This window comes from Anomalospiza imberbis, chromosome 6 (genome assembly GCF_031753505.1).
Source record: "Anomalospiza imberbis isolate Cuckoo-Finch-1a 21T00152 chromosome 6, ASM3175350v1, whole genome shotgun sequence".
NCBI lineage: Eukaryota > Metazoa > Chordata > Aves > Passeriformes > Viduidae > Anomalospiza > Anomalospiza imberbis.
Window position 1 is genome coordinate 9,669,883 of NC_089686.1, and position 10,532 is coordinate 9,680,414.

Sequence of the window (10,532 nt, forward strand, 5' to 3'; positions counted from 1 at the left end):
CCATCCATCCATCCATCCATCCCCCCGCGGCCGGTGCGGGGCGCTCCCGGCAGGTGGCGCTGCCCCGCCAGGAACCGGCCGGGACGCTCCGAGCGGGGCGCGGGCGCTCGGGGGCGCCGGGACACGGCACGGGGACACCGGGAATGCCGGCATGGCACTGCGAGAATGCAGCCGTGCGCTCTGCACGTTAGACAACGTCCCCACATTTCGCAGAATCACAGAACGGTTTGGGTTGGAAGCGGCCACTGGAGGCCATTTGGTCCAACCTCCCTGAACAGGCAGGGTTCCTTGGAGCAAGTTACTCAGGATTGTGTCCAGACAGCTTTTGCATATTTCCAGTGAGGGGGATTCCACCACCTTTCTCAGAAGCCTGTTCCAGTGCTCAGTCACTTGCACAGTAAGGAAGTTATTCCTCAAGTTCAGGTGGTAGTTCCTGCATTCCAGTTTCTGCCTACTGCGCCTCATACTATGGCTCAGCAGTACCAAGAAGAGCCTGGGTACATCCTCTTGACACCCTCCCTTCAGATGTTTGTATACACTGGTGAGGTCCCCTCTCAGTCATTCCTTCTTGAAGCTGAACAAGCCCAGTTTCCTCAGCCTTTCCTCATAAGAGAGATGCTCCAGTCCTTTAAACATTGCCATTGCCCTCCATTGGATTCCCTCCAGGAGCTCTATGGCTCCCCCATACTGAAGAACCCAGAACTGGACACAGCAGCACATTCTGTGCCACTGATCACAATCCTCCGAGACCTGCCATTCAGCCAGTTCTCAATCCACAATGGCACAATAAATAAACAGCAAATCATCAATAGTTCTTTCTCTCCCCACCTCACCCCACCCCTTTCTGTGTGAAGGTGCTTTACAAAGGAAGTTTTAAAATCAAGTGGCTAGATTAATTAATTAATCAATTAATTGATTGATCTTCTTCAGAAAAACCTTCTTTTTCTAGTTATTCATCTTTGGCACTGAATTTTTTGACCTATATTGTCTTTTCTCTGTCCTAGGATAGAAAGGGTGAAGACCTGAATCACTGTCAGGGTGCTGACAGACTGAGAAAGAAAAGGAGAATCGATGCAGTTTTCTGTGAAACAAGGCAGAAAGGGGGTGTGAGAGAATCAGTCTTGCACATGGAAAACATTGCTGGAGAGCCTGTGACACAAAAAGTGATGACAGGTTCTTGCAAAATATGACAGTTGAAACTACAAATGGTTCCCTAAACTGGAAAAGCACTCCCTCTGTACCCATTCTGACCCAGACATTTTCAGGCTACACTCTACTGGCACACGAGGCTCCTACAGCCTTACCAATGTATCTCTGGGCCATCTGAGCCAGGAGTCAACATACACGGGGGAAATGAAGAGCAGGACCGGCTACAGCCACTGGCAAAGCAAGCAGTTGTCTAGAGCAGCAGCCAACCAGACATGGCCAAATGACCACGAGCTCCAGTGCCTCTATTCCCTTTGCCAAAGCTCTAAAAAACCAGGCCAGAAGGTAAGGACTCTGCTGTGGAAAAAGGGAAGATCTTTTTGGCCCTCATACAGGCACATTTCCACCGAAACTGTAGGGATACCAAACCAGAATCTCCTCCCTGGTATTTTTTTCTTCCTATTGCAGAAGACACCTAGCTAATACCCTTATTTATAGGACAGTGTGTCAAATTTTGGTTCTTTTTGCTGCATAGCTGAGAAGCTTTCAGCCAGCTCTGCTAAACACATCAAGACAAAACAGTCCATCACATAACAGATGCAAATTGATCATTCAAACAAAGGAAAAGTTTGTTTCCAGTGGGGAAAGACAGAATTCAGACACATCTCCAAAAGACTAAAACAATAACTGTGAGAGGCAATCTCCCTGGTTCACTGATTCTGCTAACTAAACCATAACTGGGTCTAACCTAGAAAATCTAGCAAGAGATTTGAGCAACAAAGGTTGCCTTCTTCTCTGGTGATCCTTCTGGCAGGTGGGAACAGAGGAAGTGGTTAGAGTGGAACAGGATTTGGGGAATGCAGTCACAGGAAGAAGAGGTATGAAGATGAAAGGAGACAAGGGAAAAGAGAAAGAAACAGAAAGCAAGCAAAGACGAAGGGCAAAAAGTTAGCATTCCCACATAGAGGAAGATATCTCACTGGGGAAGAGAGATAAACCTTTGTTGGAAAAGATCCCAAAATAAATTAATACTTAAGAAACTTTATTTTCTACCCCTTTGTGGATATTCTCAGTTCAGTCAGAGAAAAAAAGAAGGTTTTTCAAACCAGGCGAGATCCTGGGAGACAGTTGGGAAAGAATGCAAATAATTCTCTAATCTATCTTGTTGTTCACATTGTTTGTAGATATATTCTGCCACCGTGCGTCATTCACTGCACACCAATGGTGTGAGATGTTTTTACTCTAAGACCAATTAAATTAGTCTGCAAAATGTTCTCTATATATAGAGCGGTGCATTTGAAATAAATCAGAGTTCATTCTCTTTGCCTTTGACTTGGAGTCTTCTCGTTACCGTCCTTCTCTACAGCGACACTCCTTTCCTAACAGATTCATCCTAAATGCCATACCAGGCCATCCATCCCCTTCTTGCCTTCCTTTCACCTCTCTTATCAAGCATGAGCTGAGTACAGCACAATAAACACATTGCCTGGCTGCTTTGCTAGGCCAGCACCTCCCCACACCAATCCTGCAGCAAGACACCCATCCAGCCACTGCCAGGCCACCATTTATCTGCTCCACAAACAGCAAGAGCTTTCAGCTTGCTCTGGCAACACAGCAGCTCTCCTGGCCCACAATAACCTATTATTTTCAGCTCCTTAATAGATCTTGCTCTATTTCCAGTACACAGACAGGAACAACCCCAGTTTACACAAGGCTGCACATACTCTCCCCAGACTCCCAGCCATCCAGGAGTCATTCACACCTATCAGGATGGTGTCAACAGTAAAGCCTTTGGTTATACTACTTATTTACCTTGGCAAAGATGATGAGAGTTCCCATTTTATCAACATCAATGACCCAAAAGTCATGATTGAAAGCACTCAAATGAAAGACCTCAGGCATCCAGATTAGAGCCTACAGCACTGGGACTTCAGTGCTTCCATCTTCTCTCCAGCTTGAACAAATAGGGCGACACAGCACTTGCTGCCACCCTTTGCTACTTCCTTTTTTTTAACTAACAACCCACATATGAGAAGGAGAGGCACAGGAGTGGATGGTTTGCCATTACAATTAGGTCAGCTCATAGTCTGTTTGTTTCTTCCTCAACTGCCTCAGTTACATGGCTGCTGGTACAGCTGACTGTGGCAAAGCAGCTACAGGGACACAGGGCCCACAGGTGTCTCCTCTTGTCTCTGAGTGAACTTCTGTCCTACAACAGAGCAGCTGCTACCAGCAGCAAAGGGTATCTCTTACACAATGCTGAAATGTCAGCTCTTAAAGGAAGACGGGCAGCAACTTATTATTATTACCATTATATTTAGAAAGTTTCTCAAGAGATGTTATACAAAAAATCTGACTATAATCTCTTTGTTTGCTCTTTCTGGAACTTGTGGTACATAGAAGATTATTGATAGGTGCTCTCAGTTGAAAGCCACTCGAAACTAGGTTAGTTCTGTCAAAAAAAATACACTTTTATGCTAACACATTCTGCATTTGTTTCTACTGATCAATAAATAAGTAATAATAATAAATAACTTCATGGAGCCACGTCCACAGGCTGTGTGATAGAAACACTTTTCTCTGATCACTATAGCATCACTAAATAGCATCTAAAGTCACAGTTGTATGGTTCAGACTGACTCCAGCCCAGATGTGATGAGTATTGGACAGCCCATGAATACTGGAAATGCCTGTGCTCCTGGATGCTGACATCAGCTCCTGGAGGCTGAAAGATGCAGTATCTTCCATGTTGACTTTCTAGACCACTTAAAATTAAGTCTAAATATTAATTTTGGAGCTTAGTTTAGTCTTTGGGTCTGGAAAGGCATGACTTTGCAGGAGGCTGGCCTCTACTGGAACATTAGGTCCTTAATACACAGTCTGCACAAACATTAAAATCCAGTGCTCTTCAAAGTAGTGTGGTCAGTCTGCTTTTTTCTTTAAACCCTCATTACCAAATGGAATGCATAAGAAGAGCCAGGAAAAATATGTTTGTATTTACTAGGGAAAGAAAAATAGAGATGGGAAGACGTGAACAACATTATTATATGTGATGAATCTCCTGTTTATTTTAGAGAGTCTGGAAATTGCCTCATTTTTTCAATTGGACCACATGTCCTTGTTAAAGATGTGTTCCACCCTAAACCATAAATATTCCAAGGGCATCCTATTAGCAGAGTTATGAAAGAGAAGCAACTAGATTATCCCAATGGAAAGCATTCACATTGCCTCCTGACATGCATTTGATGTAAGCAAATCTTCTACACTCCCTCCATGACAAAGGAGATTCTGTCCAGGAGCCTTCCTACAAGCCCTCTGTCCTCCCTTTGGAGATCTCTGGGAAGATAAGCCTCTCACACATGCCATCTAAAATTGGTGTCATGTGACTATCCTCTTCTGGCCTTACAAAGTTAGAGTCTATGAAAACAATAAAACACTATTCTTTCATTTGACATGAGCACAAAACAGCCTTTTACGATTGTGCATCTGAATCTGATTAGAGGGAGCCTGGGATGCCACCACTTTGACCTTTAGTACTTGGCATTGTGCTGCTCAGGTACAAAGCCAAAAGTGGTCCCAAAGAAGCCTGCACAGTTCTGCTGAGTCCACACCAAGCTGTGTGAATGTGGCACAGTAGAGTATGGCCTGATGAGGCACGTTTACATACAGGCTGCATGAGGGGGGAAGGATCAACCTGAAATAAAAAATCCTGTCTGACCTCCTCCTAATTCTAAATCATCTTTTTGATCTTACCCATCTATTGGGGATATTAAAGGGAACATGCTCCACAAAAGTCATCATAATCCTGAGCAAGCTGATCTTCAGGGAAGAAAATACCAGAAGGAAGTTCTAGACATTGGAAAGAAAAAGGCTATGGTGCACAGAGCCACTTATTCCTGCTACAAAGCCACCTTTGCCTGGAGCCAGGCACTTATGAATTCTGTCCCCAGGTAACAGAGTCATCAAGGGAATCTCTTTTCATATCTCTTGCTGTCAGAATTTAAACTGCCCTTCTCAATTGCTCACCAAAAGTAATTTTTCCATGTGTCAATAGAGCTGCACAAGCCTTCTGACCTGGTAACAGATCAGCAAAACACAGACTGGGCAAGACAAAATTTGGGATTGGGAATTCCTGGTTTTACCTGAAATGACAAATCCACAGATCACTGTAGCAGTTTTAGCATCTTCTCTCTGTTTATTCTGTTCCATCAGTGTACAGAAATAACTGGTGTTTTTCTGGGTTTAAGCCCATGTGAAAGAGAAAAGATTTGGCTTTCTGTTTGGATGTCATAATATTAATAGAGAACATCTTTAGAGGCTTATTACAATGCAATATTGCCGATTCCAAGTGTTAGGAAAATGAAAGAAAAGAAGAGGGCATAATGAATCATTCATCCCCACCCTTCAACAAAAATCACGAGAGTAAAAATGGCTTTAATTCCATTTGTTTACCAGTTTCTGAGCATTTCTGTGTCGTCAGATTACTATTTCAGACTCTTCTGCCACAATGGGAGCTAGGAACTGTCTTAAATAAAGATTCTCATTGTCTTTAAATCACACAAATCCTGAAGCTTCAGCCTTTGGGGAAAAAATATCTAACAAGCTAAGAAGGTAGTTGGGATGAAAATATCAGATCAATTAATGAACCATCAATACTGAACAGGTTCATAAGGTTTGCTGTGCTGCAAAACCCAGAAAAGATGACATTTGCTAGAACAGATTTTAAATGCCTGAAGTGAAAAAAGGGCCAACATACTACATTTTGGGTCTTAACCCAGATCAACTATGGACAATGTTCCTCGGAAAAAAAAATTATCGAACAAAACCCACTCCCAAAAAAATAGTTGGGGCTTTGTTTTTATGCCAGCTCTCCCAGTCCAGCTATCTTATGGAGTCAGGAAAAAAGCTAGTGGCAGGAATAGCTCAAAATGTGGTAACTAAACATTATTGTAAATTTATTTCATCTTGACACCAAAGCCAGCTCTACAGCTGTTTTATGATTCTGTGAAGGTTAAACAACTACGGAACAAGTACTCCTGCATGTGGCTACTATAAAAGTGTCACTGAATTATTTCTAATTTTAGTGCCCGTTGTTCTAAAAATTGCTTCCCGCTGCACTCCAAGAAGCAAGAAAAAAGGTGATTCACATAAACCTAGGCAGCTGAGGACCTAGATGGACATAACTGATGGAGCAGAACAGCTACAGGGTTCATATTGGACTAAGGCTGAGGAGAGATTCTCAGGAGGTTTAAGTTGCCATGGACCCCAGTATGTCAATCTTGTAACTGATTTAGTGATGCTGCCCCAGTTTCTGGCAAACAGGTACTTTCAGGGCAGAATGAGACTCCCTTAGTTCAGCCACCCAGCTTAAGATAATGAGTTGAATCACACCTAAGAACAGCCATTTGTCTGCACCAACCATATAATTTGTTTGGGCAACTAGAAATTGTATTTTTTTTTCAGGTGAGTATTATTCAAGTGTCCAATAAAAGGTAAATTGGCAGAACACTACTCCAGCTACAAATACACCTACACCTCCACCTCACGGGACTCAAGTATGTCACCAAAAAAGGAGGGGAAGAAAACAAGCTCAAACAGTAGATATGACACCTCGCCAATATGCTTGGCAGAAATTAGTGCTCTCAAAAGCCATTTCCTTTATTCCTTTACTGGTATTTCCAAATACCATTAAAAGAACAAACAAACAAACCCAACCAAAAACCATTGTCTGTGAGCTGGATCTATTTAAGACATAAAAAACATGACACAAAGCCATGTAAGCTAAAGGGAGATGTAAATCATTGGTCTCTGTTAGTGAGATGATCACCAGCCCTCACAACATCACAGAATAGTTTACGTTGGAAAAGACTTTGAGGACATTAAGTCCAACTGTTAACCCAGCACCACCTCTCTCACCCTGGACTCCCACAAACACTGTAGCAACTGAATAATTTTATTCTCAGAAATTGCTGGATACCATAAATACCCTTAAAATGGGCATCATGCAAATTCTAAATCACAAGTTTTCAGTTTCTAGTTAAAGAAAAGAACCAATACCAAACCAGTTAGCAAAGAATGCATGCCTTCATTGTTACCAAGCACAGACTTTGTCACCCCATTTATCTTACGGGGATGCTATTACTGTTGATATGGGCAATTAACTGTATTTCAAAAATACATTTTTCAAAAATTATCTGCATTTTCCATCATCAGTTTTGAGCAGAAAATTACTCACAGGGAGAAATAATTTCAAGACCTTCACCTGAGTTGAGGTAAGCTGTTACAGCTAAACAGAAATAGAAAATCATACACCAATTTATACAGGCTGAAAGAATGGTCATTAATTCATGCCCAGAGGATTGGAAGCTTCCAGTGTGTCCTCCAGGTCAATAAAGCAAATGGTGAGATCAGGCCTAAGAATTTTTTATACTTGAAAGTGGTAGATGTGTGGTCTCTCAGAATGAAAATTATTGTGTGAATAACACTGCAAGTCCAATCCCAGAAGTTAAGCATACCCCCCACAAATGCTTACTACTGATACCTATATATACTGTTTATTTGGTATTAGTTTTTCTTAAAACAACTTTTACTGTTGTAAATAACTTTTTCTGTTGTAAAACTTTTACTGTTATTTTTAAAGAGTTCTAAGAATGCAACTACCTTGTTCAGTGATGCAACTCTTCTTGTTCATGAAAGCAAGTATGATGCCTAAGTATGGTGCCTAGGATGCCCTGATTACTGCATTATTCAATAGTTAGTAGCACCAGTATCTAGATTGCTTCTGTGTAGAAGGGCATTATTTAGTAGATTACCAAGAAAGGTGTGTTCCGGGTTGCTCTTTCTTAATTCAAATGTGCATTTGATTTGAATGCATACTTTACTCGGTGTTGCTACCTAAATCTCTGACCAATCAGCATCCCACCCCATGTATTTGTGTGTGCACTGAAACTCCTGGATGCTGCCAAAGCATTAAGCAGCCTACAGAAAAGGGTGGGGAGGGAGGAATGTGCTTCTACTTCCTCTTCTTGGGTAGAGCAGAGAGTAAAAAAGACCTCCTTAGTCCAGAGGTTAGTCCAAAACCAGAAGGTTTAATCCACCTGTCCTTGCAGTATGATCATAATATCTTTGCTATTCATTTTAAAAGGGAGTAAAAAAATTAAATGTTATTATCCAAAGACCAAGATTTCAGTGATAAGCAACTGAAATATTGTCTGGGACTTTAATAGTAAGAGCTAAGAGCATTCTCTGCAACTGCGGGGCAACATTTTACTAAGTTTGGCAGAAAAGTCTCCTCCCTTCATCCCCTCAGGCTTCTGCCTAGCTTAGACAATATCACAAGGAAGGGCTGTTTGCCCAGAGGTTTTCATTGCGAATTTGTTGGGGATTTTTGTTTGTTTGTTTGCTCATCCACATGGCTTACTGCCAGATTATGAAAACTACAAGCCTGTCATCAGGAGTTCACCCAGTCTGAGAGAGGAAAAACAATGGTTAGAAGTCAACCTGATACCATACCTTAAAAATGTCACAGAATAAAACACACATAGGAGAGACATTTCAGTAACGTTGTGACACTTCCCAATTTCAGCAATGGACTACAATGAAACACTGGTTTGTGCAAGCAATCAGGAGATGTTTGTCTTGACATGGACAACCCAGAACAAGACATTAAGATCTTGTCTTTGTGTAAGCACAACCTCCCCCACAGGTTTGCATGATCAGTAACATCCTTAAAAAAACAAAACTCTTTCCTTAATCAAACAAGTTTCTTCCAAACTTTTTCAGGGTACATTGCATTCAGACATAGGAAAGAAAACTTGAATGATGTTGGGCTGTACTAAGAAGAGCAAAGAGGATTCCCTCAGAACAGGAAATTCTACTTTGTACAGCTAGTATTCCTGCTGAAGCCAGTGGACAACTTGGATAGAGCCAGCTGAGAGGATCAGACTTATCAACTGCAGATAGGCAGGAGAGAAAAAACTCTGGGTCGAATCCTAGCTAGGGTAAATCAGCGTAACTCCACGGAAGTGAAGAGGGCTGTGCTGATTCAAGCCAGCTGTGGATCTAACTCACAGTGTGTTTTGCAAGTCCATTTTCAACTCTTCAGGGCTCTGCTCTGTTTAAACATCCACAGCACCCACTGAAATTAATGAGAACTGTGTGTGCAGAACACTAGTATTACTTTTTAACTATTTGGGAGGTGCTCAGACACTGTGATAATGAGCACCATATATTAGAACCCAGACAGAGTGGTATTGAATCATCAGACCCTTAAGTGGGGCAGGTCATTAATCTTTTCCTTGGGAGAGCATTTCAATTTTTGCCTTGGCAAATGAGGATTCATCGTTAATAGATGTGGGGGTTCTACTTTTGCCAAGTCCCAGACAAAGTGTGTTTTTCCATTTGCCTTGGGCTTGTGTAAGCTTGCCTAAGGAGGCCAGCCTTGCAGTTTGAGAAACACTCAAACTGCAGCCACCATACCCTCATTCCCAGCTAAATTAAACCCTATTATGCTGTAATTAACCTTGCCTAACTTGTTCTGAGTTACAGCAGCAGGTAAAAATCACACTTTTACTAAGCTGTACCCAAGAAGCATTTTTGCGTATCAGACTTGCCTACACTTCAAGTATTTCCAGCTACTCTTGGAAGTTCTTCTCCTGAAGATCACAGCTGAACTGCAGACATCAGAACTCTTCTTGACTTCAGTGAGGGCAGAATCCCCTGCAAATTTACTCGTGCACCTCATGTTCATGCCGGATGGCACGTTTTTGGCGGACATGGGAATTCCACAGAAGCGATGGCGAGAACATCCGTATACAAATTGTTAGGTTTAAAGGTTTAAAACATACACACAGGCAGGACACCAAGTTTTCATGGTTAAATTTAAAGCAGTAAAATTCCATTTTATGAATTAGTCTATTGCCCTTTTTATTTAAATGCAAGTTAAGAAAAATAAAAAGAAACCTATTACATTTCTAGTTTCAATTTGATATTTGGGATATTGGTGAGAAGAATGAGCACAAGGTAAGAAGAACCTCTCATTTACAAAGCTACACTTCTATAAGAAAAATAAATTATTGGAAGAATTGCAGTTTTCAGACTTCTTTTTTCCCCCTCATCTTTAAAAAAAATCAAAATTCTTCAGCTGTATTTTGAAAGATCCAGGATTTTCAATAAGGTCAATTTGATTAAGTCCAAAGACCTTCAAGCCAGGCCATCGTTGCCACAGTTCTAAAAGCAGACATCCTCTGAAGTAATTCAACCAAGTTAGGACAAAGTCCAGATGTCCTTTAGCTGCCTGCAGTAAGTGTACATACGCAAAATACGGTATAAAACAGCACAAGAGAAAGGCTACACTGCCTTAAGTAAAAGGCACTCAAAGACAAAAG

At 41.7% G+C, this 10,532-nt stretch overlaps 1 protein-coding gene across 1 annotated transcript in view; it reads right to left on the reverse strand.

Annotated features, from left to right (window-relative positions):
- The window catches only part of ASPG (asparaginase), a 324,997-nt gene that overhangs the window by 257,073 nt on the left and 57,392 nt on the right, over nt 1–10,532 (reverse strand). The window lies entirely within an intron of this gene.